We start from the raw sequence: 13,679 nt of genomic DNA, 5'->3' as shown, positions 1-13,679 counted from the left end.
AACAGGATGACCCTTCTTCATCACGTGACCTACGCCGGGGATTCTGGTTTCTTTATCCTTCACCCTATCAAGGACCTTGTTTTATAACAGGTTAGAGAAGTTTGCCACAGAAAATTCAGTGTCTCACTGTGTACTGAGTAATACATTTCCTATTCTAACTCCAGCTTCTAAAATGTTAAGGAGTAATTTTAATAAGAAATTTAAAATACGACTAAGAATATACATGCGTGTAAGGTACCGTACAGGGAATGTAGCCACTATTTTATAATAACTTTAAATGGTGTGTAAGCTATAAAAAATTGAATGACTATATTATACATCTGAAACTAACATAACACTGTAAATCAACTATATTTAAATTAAAAAATAAATAATACAAATCTGAAATTGACTTCTAGACTCATGATTTCAGGAGTTCCCGTCCTGGCACAGCGGAAACGAATCCGACTAGGAACCATGATGTTTCGGGCCCAATCCCTGGCCTTGCTCAGTGGGTTAAGGATCCCACGTTGCCATGAGCTGTGGTGCAGGTCGCAGACACGGATTGGATCTGTCTTGCTGTGGCTGTGGCATCAGCAGGCAGCTGCAGCTCTGATTAGACCTCTAGCCTGGGAACCTCCATATGCCGTGGGTGTGGCCCTAAAAAGACAAAAAAAAAAAAAATAGACTCATGATTTCAGAGTATACTAGAAAATATTATTTGAAGAGAATTATTTTAACTATGTAAAAAGAGAAAGATATGTTTCCAGTTTGAAAGGGCCCCCTGGCAATGTAGAACAGTAAAGGAAAAAGACCTACATAAAAATATCTGTCTGTGAAGTTTCAAGACACTAGAGTTAGAGAGAACACGTTTAAAGTTAACAGTGATAAAAAAAAAAAAAAAAAAAAAAAACAGTTCGCCTAGAAAGTACTGAAAATCCGAAGCACACCTGACAATAACAGCATAATGGTTTAAAATCAGGAGAAAAAAATGTTTCTGAGCTGTATTGGTAATTCTGTGTCCAATCAAATAATCAACCACATGGAAGCATGGAATAAAGACCGTTTCAGGTGTGCACCCTCCAGAAACAAAAGCCATCCTTCCTCTTTTGGAGACATTACTGGACAACGTGCTTCTACAAAGCGAAGGAGGAAAACAAGCAGGAAGAAGCCACGGGATCCAGGAGGCAGAGAAGCCACAGCAGAGCGAGGGGGGGGCCGCGTTCCCCAGGAGACGGGAACGGAGCCCAGGCCCGGGAGCCCGGGGATGCGGTGACGCGGTGGGTCTCGAGAGCGGCCAGCCCAGCGCGGAACCAAGGAGGTGGGACCCCCAGAGACATGGGCTCCAGGGGCTGAGAGATGGCACACGTGTGCGGGTGCAGTGAAAGGACATGCGACACTTTTATAAAGATTCTGGGCCGAACGAGTGATACCAGGAGAACACTCAGCAAACAGGAAAGCAATGCAATTATTACCTTCAGGGAAACAATTTGTGTACGCAAAGACGTGCAGCTGCGTGTCATCACACATGTTATCTGACTTAACTGTGAACCCAGTGTGACATCCGAATATCCCACCAAAACGTACGATCCGCATACAGAACGGATGGAAGAGGAGGGTGGGGGGTGCGGAGGGGTGTGTCTGTGTCCGTGACGGGAGGGGAGGGTTAAATCCTTTCTTCCCATGCTAGGAAGTCAACAGGTAACAATTAAAACTTAAAAATCATCAAGACTTGTAGAGTAAGGATGCTGTTTAGACATGTAGAGCTATTTCCAGATAAACCAGTTAAAAGCAGTGGAAGTGGTGGATCGGCACTGGGCGGAAGACGGGCAGGGGCTAACATTTCTATGTTAAGATTCATAGTTACTAGTTTTTTTAAACTTAAGTGTTTGCTTAGATTAAAAATAAAAAATTATTCAATAACATCATCAAATAAAAGAAATGTTATATTATTGCCAGTATGAGATATCTCCATGTACCAGGGGCGTGTCTGGGGCCTGCGAAGAGAAAGATCTGGGCTTGGAGACCGGAAACAGACGGGCAGGCAGTGGCAGAGGTTTTTCTCAAGGTTAAACTAGCCAATCGGCAGACACACGGCCCAGACCCGATGTTCTGCCTCTAGCTCACTTTAGTTTACCCTAAAGTTTTCCACAACAGAGATGTGATCCCAGCAATCCATGAAGTGGGGATGATTAGCACCTGCATTTTGCCCGAGAGAAAACGGAGGCTCAGCAAGAAGTTAGAGCCCAGGGTCACGGGACGGTCAATGGCAGAGCCGGAGCCAAGCCCTCGGGACGTGTGCTCCCCATGCACACACCACCTGCCGAAAGCGGACGGAGGGGCTGAAGGTCCCCCTGGAAGGAGAAACTGCCGCTGCTCGGAGGCCTTCACCCTGGCTCAGTCTGGATGCGAAACCTCCCGGCCGCTGCCATCCTGCTCTCCTGCACCAAAGCAGGTCCGGATGAGAGCGCCCAGCCTCGGGGCCGGGCCGAGCAGGCTCACGGCAGAGCCCCCGCGTCTCAGCTCCAGGCTGCGCTCCAGATGTTGTGACTTTGGGCAGCACCTAAGATGGTCCGAAAATGAAAATGGGCTTCCAAGGTAGGCGGGGAGCGGGCAGAAACAAAAGCCCAGGGCTGCAAGGCCGAGAGAAGGAGCAGAAGCACTTGTATCCCTAACTAACAGGCAGAAACTTTCAAACAGAGGTTCTCCACGTCAGCCTCGAAAGGGAATCACAGTGACAGCTCATCCGCTGGGAGGGGATGAAAATGCAAAGGCCCGGGTCCAGGGGGGCGCTGGCTGACGAGCCCAACATTAGTTAGCACTTCTTCCCAACACCAAGTTCACTAGCATCCTGTGCTGGAAAGAAAAGGAGGCATAAATGCTAAATCGGGCTGCTCTTCCGGGAGAGCTGACTGCTCCTGCTAACCAGCAGCCGCTGCCTCGTCCATCCTCAAGAATTCGGGTGTTACTGGCCCGGGGAACAATCTGGCATTAGGATTTTATCCCCCGCCCCCGCCTGGGGAATCAAACATACGACTACGTACAACTGCTCTAGCCTCTAGCCCAGTGAGTACCCAACGGGTGGGCGATTCAGCTCTGGGTCACCTGAGAGCCTGTTAGAAGTACGGGTTCTCAAGCCACCCCACAGCCCTGGGCTCTTACATCAGAATCTGCACTTGAACAGCAGGTGCACATCCGAGTGTGAGAAATGCTGGACTGAGGCATTCGTGACAACAGGCAAGTGCACACGGTCCCTGCCCTCATCACATAAAAATGAAGTGAGAAGAAGCGAGCAGCAAGAAAGAGAGAAGGGGACACTGCTGGGGACAGGGTGGTGTGGCTGGCCCCGAACACATGAATTTGGCAACTACCTGTAAGGCCGGGCTGAGATCCTATGTTTTATTTCTCCGTCCTTATCACCTACAAGTATGCCAGTCTTGTGACGTTTTACAAGGGTCTGCGTCGGTCACCATCTTTGACGGTGTCCTTAAAGAACTGTGAAAAGAGGCAAAAGAGAAAGACGTGCCTTAATTAACCAGTGCTATGTTTCACAGCAGCGCCTTTTTAAAGCATCCCTACTAAGCTCATAGACTTGGGCAGGACAAAGTCCCAACAGACAAAGCTTCCAGGATGAGGCCAGGCGTGCTGGTGACGAATAGTGACGTCACTTTGCCTACACACACATTCTAGAGTTCCAGCGTTGTTCCCGAGAAGCAACTCACACTCAATCGGCGTTTCTCGTGTGGTTTCAGACAGCTGGGCTCTGCCGATGCAGCTGATGAAAACCTAACACTAGAGAAGAACTCCCTGAAAGGTCCTGGATCTCGCTCATAAGCAATTTAGTAGCAAGATCCAGACGGCTCTTTTCAGGGAAAGGGTTAGAAATACTCTAACTTACATTCAGTAAAAGGTTGACAACGCAATGTTTAAAAAATGATAGGAGAGAAGTCTAGGAGAGACCCTAGAACTCTGATCCGAATCCTCAAAGGTCCGTTTCCCTCAAGGAACACGCCAATCACCTCCCGAGTCTTGCACCATCTTTGACTGGAAGCCAGACAGGAACGTCCTTGTCACCGACGCACACGCCAAACCTGCAGTGAGCACCTGCTCTGGGCAGCACTGCGCTGGGACCCGGGACCCCACGACGAACGGCGCACGTCGCACTTGCACCAACTGACAGACGATCTGAAGGACGGCCCCCCAGCGCTGCAGCCGTCCGCTTCCTGACGCCTCCGTGTGCCCAGCAAGACGCTGGGCACAGAACCCCAGCTCTGAAACCGTCCTTCGCTGGGACAAGACTGTGCGACTGCACCGAATTTCTCGGGGCTGCTTGTGGAAAGAACTGGATCACGTGAGCAGACGAGAAACACTATTTTCAAAACAGTGAATGGACGAATGAGGACTCTGGGTTACTTCACAGACACATTTGTAATTGGATGGCCACGTGTGGCAGTCCTGACCTCCCGAGCGGTGTGGTGGCGTTTGCTGATTGGAGGACAGAAGTCCACTTGCCTGACTGCTCTTATCCTGAGACAAATTCCGCTGAGCGGGAAGCAGCGTGAGGCCGAGGGCCAGGTGACGGCCAGGGAGTCGGCGGATGCGCAAGTCCTTCTCCAGACAGGACGGGAAGCCAAGGGTAAACCCCCAGCAAACAAGCAGCTTCCCATTTGCCAAGGGAAAAAATAGGCAGCACTCGCCACCGCAGTCCTTTCAGATGAGGGGGATTTAGAATTTCGGCGGCTTTCTACGCGCACATGCAGACGCCGCACGGGGGGCACCACGAGCTCTTTGATTTGAGGACAGACGCCTTTCGAAGTTACAAGCCACCAGGGCGCTAAGGCGTTCCGGTCGGTTTACTCTCCTTCAAGTGCAGCTTGTTTTCTCTCTAGTGACCCGACCGTGCGTCTGGGGCCACTTAGGAGGAAAAGCCCAAGAGCCCTCTGTGAATAATTGGCCCGTCAGCATATTCTTGTGCAGGCGGAAAGGGGCCGCCCACCACGTCCTTCCTTTCATGTGCGCAGCTTCGTCAACAACAACAAATGAAAAAAACCATGGTTTTTTCCATATGAAACCGTCTGTGAGCCAGTCCCCATGTACCTGCCTGGATCGTGTCAAATCACCCCCCTGCCCCAGCAGAGGCCCTGATGGGCCTGAAGTCTGGCTTTGCTGGGCTGTGCGGCCTCCAGCTGCGTCGGCGAAGCAGATGACAAGATAAAGCATTCCTTTCACGGGGTCCTCCGCTACCCAGCACAGGGTAGAAAGGCAAAGGCCCCATGGAAGTGGGCCCTGTGTCTAATTCTATTTCTTACCACCACACTGAGTTATCGAGAGGCGGAATAACAAAAGCATCTCAAAGCCCTTTCATCTCGAGAGTGAGAATACTGACTTTTCCCCCTTAGATGTATATGCAGAAACGGTCAGAAATGTAAAATTAATTCACTGACGGTGAATTAGTATTACCCACTGGGTACTATCCTTCACTGGGCTTTACCTGCTGCAAGGCGGCTCTGCACGCTCTCTCTCCCTCAGTTTCCACAAGCCTGTCAAGTGTGCAACAACGGCCCACAGGTCATGCACCTGCTGGAACCCTGCTGTGGAACCGACCAGATGAGGGACGTGGATAAAGACACTCACTGGCCAAAGGCTAAGTTTCTCTAACAGGAAATGTGGGTTAAAAACATTTACCTCATAGGAACGCTGTGAGGATTAAATGGGAGAATCTGCTAAACGGTCTTGTGAGCGTTAAATAAAGCTCTTAGCATAAGGCCTGCTCATTAGATGGTACTTCTTCCTACTACTGGACTGGGCAGGGTAGGTGAGCAGTTCCAAGGGTTCCGTGACGGCCCAGCAGCACCGAGCACTCGACCTGCCTCCTACCCCTCCCCTGTACCCTGCCTCTCGGCATGCTGAGTTTCCCTCCACGCAAACGTACCCTAGAGGATACAGCAAGGGATGAATCCAGATGTCCAAATCCAGATGTCTAGACTTCTACTTCGAGGCACGACGAAGTCACGGGAGTTAGAATTACTCCCCAGTCTGAAACCAGAAAACCAACAGAATGTATAAAACAAAGTTTTCAAGACACGAGGCATCAGCCAGTGAAGGACGGTGGTCTCTGAAAGATGGGAGAAAAAAACAAGTGAGCCCTACAATTACTCAACGCTGAAAGTCACCGGGGGCGGGGGGGGTGAAACAGGGAGGGGAAGCCTGAGAGGCACCTGAAACGTGCCGAGTTAAAGAGACGCAGCCGGGAGCTGGGGAGAGCAAAGCAGCGACCGTTCATGAAACAAAGGGCCACAGAGAACAGGTGCACAGAGCACCACATTCGGCTGAATGCAGATCAGCGCACGTGTGTAAAGATATCAGCAACAGAAAGAGATCTGAAAATTCCCCAAATACGTGGAAACTAAATAACATACGTCAAAATAACCTAGGGGTCAAATAACCCAAAGAGAATTAGAAAATATTTCGAATGGAAGGAAAATGGAAACACAGCATATCAAAATTGGTAGGATGCTGTTACAGAAGTGCTCAGGGAGAAATTTACAGTATTAAATGTTTCTATTAGAAAAGAAGTCTCCAATCAATGACCTCAGCTTCCACCTAAGAAACTAGAAAAAGAAGAGCAAACTCAAGGCAATTGTGGAAGAAATAAAAAATAAAGATTGGTGCAGAAATCAATAAAATACAGAATAGCAAAAAATGGAGAAAAAGCAATTAAACAAGGCACTGGTTCTTTGAGAGGATCTATAAAAAGTATAAACGTAGAGCTGGACCATTCTGGAAAAAAATAAAGAAGACACATATACCAACATCAAGGGGGAGGGAGGTGACATCAGATGTTAAAAAAGTATATTCAGGTTACGTCATGACCACCCTATGCCAATAAACCATCTACTTAGACGAAATGGGCAGACTGGTTCAGACACAAAACTACCAAAGCTTTTACTCAAGAAGAAATAGATAACTTGATTATCCCTTTGCTTAGTAAGTTGATTTTGTAGTTAAAACCTTCCCACAAAACAATCACCAAGCCCAGATGGCTTCACTTGTAAATTGTGCCAAATATTTAAGGAAGAAATAATGCCAATTCTGCACCAACTCTTTCAGAAAACCGACAAGGAAGGAATATATACCAACACATTCTAATTTTTACCCCAATACAAAAAGGAGACAAAGACGTTGAACGAAAACGAGGACCTTCTCGCAGTGCGCAACAGGTTGAGGATCCCACGTTGTCCCGGCTGCAGCCAGAGTCAGTTTTCAAATTAACTAGGAGGACCATATGTGCGCATGTAAAACCCTACAATCGAGACGACATAAAATAAATGCCAGATAAGTAAAATACATGAGACCGTCAGGCATGCAGCGGGGCGAGAGCGTGTGAACACGTGCACACACTCTCAGCTGCGATGGAAACTTGCAGACTGGTAGCCTCCCCCTGAAAAGAGGGGGAGAAACTTACATTTTCCTTCCTTAAACATGCGCAGCTGATTTAAAACACCCCAAATCCCGGAAAGCACATTTTCCTCCTGGACTTCAGCTGGAGTATTCCCAGGTTATAAAGGGGTTGCCATGCCAAGGGCTGGATTCCAGGACCTACTAGGTCCCTTTTGCTTCCTAAAGTATATGGTTCTACGATGACACAAAGCTGTTCGTCTGCCTACTCCGTGGTGGAAATGTGTAACATGCATTTGCCTGACGCTTGGCTTGTGGAATGAGCACAATTTGTTATTCATTTAATTCCAAATGAGACCTAAGGAGGAGGCACCTGCCTCACACACCTGCAGGTGGAGGACTGAGAGAGGGACAGCCTCGGGGGCAGCAGGACACAGTGCCCCTGGCACCGCTGCAGCCGCCCCTTGGGGAAGACGGCTCACGGACTCCCCACGCCGACGAGGCCCTCGGCTGACCTTCAGCGGCAGAGCGCTGCCGGCCACACAGCGGCCTGGCTTCCTGCCGTGCACACAAGCCCTCTGCTGACCCGACTCGGCTTCTGCGGGGGCAAAAGCACTTTCACCTGGCAGCACCCCCCGCGGCCCTCGCTGGGGAGGGTCCGCCTGCGACACGCAGCTGTTCGCGCGGGGAGCACCCAAGAGAGAGGCAGACGGAGGCCCTAAGGGACAGGCAGACCCACGAAGTCCTCCTCGGAAAATTCACCCCAAGTTTTTCTTCAGCGCTGTCTTTCATGATGTGCTGTCACAGGCGCTTCAGTTCAGATTGCAACCATGCCTCCTTCGCTCTGCAGCGACCCAAGGCTCCAGCACTGGCCAGGCGGCCCAGGCACGCACTGGGGAGGGCAGGGCGGAAGCAGCTGAGAGGGGGGCTCTGGCGCCCCGTGCCCCTCCCTACCCCTGCCCCAGACTTCTCGGCGTTTGTCCCCGCTGCTGTCGGCCGTCATTAGTTCCTTCTGGCATCTCCTCCAAGCAAATCCCTGATTATTTTCTGGGATTCATTTGCTGGGCCAGCGCCTAGCGTGGTGACACATGCGTGGCGACCACTGAAACCCAATCCTGCAAGGAGAAGGCCGGAGGCCGAGCTGGCTTCCCGGTCCGTGGGCTCACTCGGCGGCGAGGGGGTGACCACCTCTCCGCTGAAACCCTTTCCTCCACCGCAGCTTCTCCGCTTTGCTCGAAGGAAGAAAGCAAGGACTTCCCCCCAAAACCAGCGCGTTCTCCCCGCAGTCAGCGGCCTCTGCTTTCCAGCTCCAAACCCTCTCTCTGGAAGTAGCTCTTCTGTGTGGCCTTGGCAAGTCCCACACTGGACGTGGGCTGCCAGGGAGACGGGCGGCGGCGTCGACACTTAGGGTTGAGCGCTGGGACCCTTGCACTCCCCATCTCAAGGAAGCCCGCCCGTCTGATTCCGGCCGTAGTGACATTCTAGGCGGAGGAGAGGCTCATCCTCAGGTGGGTGACAAGGTCTTGGCACCAAGCAGCGTAACCAGGCTGAAACAGGCAGCCTGAGAAAACCCCTAGGAAAGGAGCTGGCTGGAGTGACGGAGGAAAGACCCAGAAGGCAAAGCAGGAAGGCGAGTAGAAACGCGGACACACAAAGACAAAGACAGTGGGGGCAGCGGAGCAGGCTCCCGGGCACCTGTTTCCCATCACCCTAACTCTAGAACCCTTTTCACGTCCAGAATTTGCTTCTTGTAAGCTGCCAGACTTAGTTCATAGCATGCGGATCTTTTATCACATGATGGGATAGGATTTGGGCAGGCAGGGTCTGGCAGCTCTTTCTGCATCACTGATGAAATTGTAAAATACATCAAGATCATCAAGAAATTCTTTTTGAGGCTAAAGAAGGGAGGAGAAATTGGCCAGGTAGTCATCAAGCACTTAACTGGCTAGACTAAAATTTTTCAGTTTAGAAGGAACCATTTTTTCAGAGGGCAATCTAAGACTATGATTTTAAAACTTTCCTAAGTAGTCTTGGTTTTTTGCTTGCTTTCTTTGATGTTTTCCTTGGAAAAACTCAACTATTTAGAGGGCTTCCTTAAAAAAACAAAACAAAACAAACCCTAAACTCCCAACCTGCAGACATGTGAGCATCCTGTTTATCCTGCCACACTTGCAGTACCAGTTCCAAGTGATGATGTTTGACAGCCCCTTTCACCCTCCTTCAACCCCAAGCGAAAGCCCTGGATGGAAACTGACTTCATTAGCATCTCTCCAGAGGCCCTCAGAACAGCAGAAAAAAAAAAAAAAAAAACGTAAAACATAGGCTTCCTCCAGAAGTTTGTATACTGAGGGATAAGATGACTTACATTTATTCTTTTTCGGTTTTGAGGAGATTTATGAGATGGTAGAAAAAGCAGCTGCAACTGGAGATTAAAGCCTTTTTTTGTGAATCACAGTCATGTTGGCCTTCACCACATTATTCATTTTTTTTCATACGCTCTCTTCCTAAGGACGGGACTCCCCAAACAGAACTGTAAAAGGAGACATGTCTGGTCTATTTATGGAAAATATGTTTAGAGGAGGTTGCCTGAGCAAATGATTGAGTATAGAGGTTAAATGAATTGAAAGCTTTGAACACAGTAGGAGAGTAATTTGGAGGTTCAGGGATTTTAAGAGCCCCTTAGAGAATATGCCTGAAGACACATTTATATCCTCAGAGACTAACACCATATTCCAGGATTCTCTTTGGTTCAATTTCAGTAATTATAGTTTAAAAAATGATTTGAATGAAACAAAGGTGAGACTTTGGGATACGGTGCTGATTTCTGAGGGATCTGAGCATAAATGAATGAAACAGGAAACAGAAAACAGAAAAACAAGAGGGACAATCAACAAAACCAGCAGTTGGTTCTTTAAATAGACAAACAAAATTTACAAACTTTTAGCTGCATTGACCAAGTTTAAAAAAAGAGAACACAGAAACGAGCAAAATCCAAGGTAAAAAGGGGCACCACTACTGATCCTACAGAAATTAAAAGGAGTAACTTCATGCCAACAAATCAGGAATATGAAGAAGCAAAATCCCTAGAAAGACACAAATTACCAAACTGACTCAAGAAAAACAGAAAAAAGAAAATATGAGACCTATAAAAAGTAAATAAATTGGAGTAGCAATTAATAACCTTTCCACAAAAAAAGTTCCTGGTCTCTGCGGCTTTACTGGGGAATTCTATCAAATATTTAAAGAAGATATAAGACCAATCATTCTTAAACTCTCAAAAGATAGAAAAGAGAAAGTACTTAGAACTAAATTTGACAAAATAAATGAAGAACTTGGATACTGAAAACTACAAAATAGTGCTGATAGAAATTAAAGAATATGCAAATAAATGGAGATACCACGTGTTCATAAATTGTGAGAGTCCATATTCTCAGGATGACAATTCTCTGCAAATTGATCTATAGATTCAAGTGATCCCTATGAAAACCTCACATGACATTTTAATAGGATTTTACTAGCCGATCTTAAAATTTGTAGAGAGGAGTTCTCTTGTGGCTCAGTGGGTTGAAGATCTGGCATTGTCATTGCAGCAGCTTGGGTCACTGCTGTGGCACGGGTTTGATTCCTTGGCCTGGGAATTTCTGCATGCCATGGGTGGAGCCAAAAAATTCTGTTGTCGTTCAGAGACGTACAAAACACCTACATTGATCAAAACAATAGGAAACAAAAAGTTGGAAGATGTGCTGCCTTATCACTTGATCTCAGAACTAGGAAATCAAGATACTGGGGTAGAGATGAGAGGACCCTCTGAATGGTATTCAGGACACACGTGAGGGCAGGCATATGAATCAGTGGTACAGAATTGAAAGCCTAAACATACACCCTTACATGTGTGCGCATGTGATTTTCAGCAGAAGCGTCATGCTGATTCAGGGAGAGACAGGCTAGTCTTTTCAACCAGTCACGTAAGAACAGGTAGGTAGCCACATTCAACAGCATCATCTGAGATCCTTACCTCACACCTTATACAAAAATTAACTCAAAACATATCACAGAACTAAATTTAACAGCTAGAACTAAAAAAAATTTCAGGGAAAGATAGTTGAAGATCTTTGTTCCTTGGATTAGACAAAGAGTTCTTAGATATGACAGCAAAGCCTAATTCATTAAATCCATTAAAATTGACAAAATTAAATACATTTTAATGTTTCATTTCAAAATTTAAAAACTTTCATTTTCTTAATGGTGTGTTTCTACGTTCAAAAATACTTGCAAGTCACAATCTGATAAAGGATGTGTACTCAGTATAGACAAAGAGCACCTACAATTGAATAATACAAACAATTCAGTTGAGAAACGGACAAAAGAGGAGTTCCTATCGTGGCTCAACGGGTTAAGAACCCACCACTGTCCCTGGGGATGAAAGTTCAAGCCCCAGCCTTGCTCAGTGGGTTAAGGATCTGGCATTGCTGTAAGCTACAATGAAAAGTTGCAGTAGGTCACGGAGGTGGCTTGGATCCCCCGTTGCTGTGGCTATGGTGAAGGCCTGCAGTTGCAGGCCCCTGGCCTGGGAACTTCCACATGCCGCAGGTGCTGCCCTAAAAAGACCAAAAAAAAAAAAAAAAAAAAAAAAAAAAGACGAAAGATTTAAAAAAGTATTTTACCAGCCAAGACATACACACTGCTAATGGGTACATGAAAAGATGCTCCATGTTACTCATGAGAGAAACGTAACTTTAACCACAATGACCTACTATTGCACCTACAAGGATGACTATAGTAAAAAAAAAAAAGACATTCCCAAGCACTGGTGGTGATACAGAGAAAACAGAACCCTCTTACTTGGCTAGTAGGAATGTAAAATTGTGTAGAAACTTGGAAAACAGTTTGGCTGTTTATTAACCTGTTGAGTAGAAACATATCATACAAGCTAGAAATTCTAGATCTAAGACTCTACCCAAGAGAAACAAAAAGACACATCCAAACAAAGCCATGTACGTGAATGTACACAGAGGCATTATTCATCATAGCCCAGAATGAAATAATCCAAATTGCAAACAATCCCACAACCGGCGCGTGGGTGTGCAAAATGTGTCTTGTCCACAGACGGGTTTCCTCTGCTCTCCGAACGGACCGGGCTCCTGGGAAGACCCCGCGAGCCGCAAGTGGGCACGGCGGGTAAGCCGTTACCTGAGGCCGTGCCGTACTGCCTGGACGTATCACGCCGATGAAGAGAGAACCGGATGCTCACGGACGCTGCTTGGAGCTCTGGGGCTTGACACCAAGGCTGGCCCCCGGGAAAGGAGACTGCCCGGGCCACCGGGCTGCCTGGGGTGGCGCTGACGGTATAGGTATAGTGACTAACCGCAGAGCCAGCCCTGAACGCCAGCTCTGCTTCTCCCCTTCTCCTGTAAAAGTGAAAGTCCTCCCGGATTTCTTTTGGTTCGTGAAAACAGGTACTAATGCAGATCTTTTGCAAAATCAAAGTGGAGTGAAGCCGAATTTACAAGGTGGGGGATACCTGCAATGGAATCAGCAATAAAAAGAAGGCGATGCAGACACAGGCCACAATATGAGTGACCCCCCCCCCCCCCCCGCAAACAAGTATGCTAGGTGTTCACACAGATGCAAACAGAACTGCATTCACACGAATGTCCAGTGAAGGCCCACGTGTTGGGACAGGAAGCAAAGCAGCGGTTGCCGAGGCAGAGGCCAAACACACACGAGGCCGTTTTTTGGTGGCGATGAAACTGTTCTAAGGCTGGATTTGGAGCACGATGATGGCTGTACAGTTCTAAAAATGTGCCCCCCCCCCAAATCACTGAATTATACACTTAAACAGTGGGTAGATTTTATGATAAGTAACCAATGGCTCGATAACATTGTTTTAAAAGAAGAGAAAAGGGTCAATTGCTCTATAACAAAACGTGACACTCCTGGACTTGTGCTGACCGAGCCTTAAATAAGCTTCAGGTGCTGTGTTAGGAGGTTCACGAAAACCGTTCTTATTTATCGCAACAGCTCCCTAACGAGTGCCTGATTTTCCCATTTGACATATAAGGGACCAGGCACAGAGCAAATCAGTAAAAATCCAGGGTCCCTCAGCTAGTGTCTCAAGAGCAAGGACGTGGCTCTGTACGTGCGTGGCAGTGAGGCCCAGGCTTGTAATCCCCGCACCTTGGTGTCTGCCTGTGGACTTCGAGCAAACTCATTCTGGCTTCGTCCGACACGTGAAATAGACCACCCACCCACGATCCCTTCCTGCAATAACTTCATAGAAATGTGAGGTCCTCTGCCTCCTC

The 13,679-nt window shown here is 47.7% G+C and overlaps 1 long non-coding RNA gene across 2 annotated transcripts in view; it reads right to left on the bottom strand.

The window, feature by feature from the left end:
- The window catches only part of LOC102167089, a 54,695-nt gene that overhangs the window by 32,811 nt on the left and 8,205 nt on the right, over window positions 1-13,679 (bottom strand). Inside the window, exons 2-5 of one of the 2 annotated variants that reach the window (XR_002343754.1) lie at window positions 12,568-12,898; window positions 7,180-7,282; window positions 5,912-6,015; window positions 3,351-3,474 (exon numbers count right to left, since the gene is read on the bottom strand). This is a non-coding gene — a long non-coding RNA (uncharacterized LOC102167089). Of the gene's footprint in view, window positions 1-3,350; window positions 3,475-5,911; window positions 7,283-12,567; window positions 12,899-13,679 lie in introns of both variants that reach the window. The other variant, XR_002343755.1, reaches the window with a different exon arrangement.

This window comes from Sus scrofa, chromosome 4 (genome assembly GCF_000003025.6).
Source record: "Sus scrofa isolate TJ Tabasco breed Duroc chromosome 4, Sscrofa11.1, whole genome shotgun sequence".
Taxonomy (NCBI): Eukaryota; Metazoa; Chordata; class Mammalia; order Artiodactyla; family Suidae; genus Sus; species Sus scrofa.
This window is presented reverse-complemented; position numbering and strand designations above follow the sequence as displayed.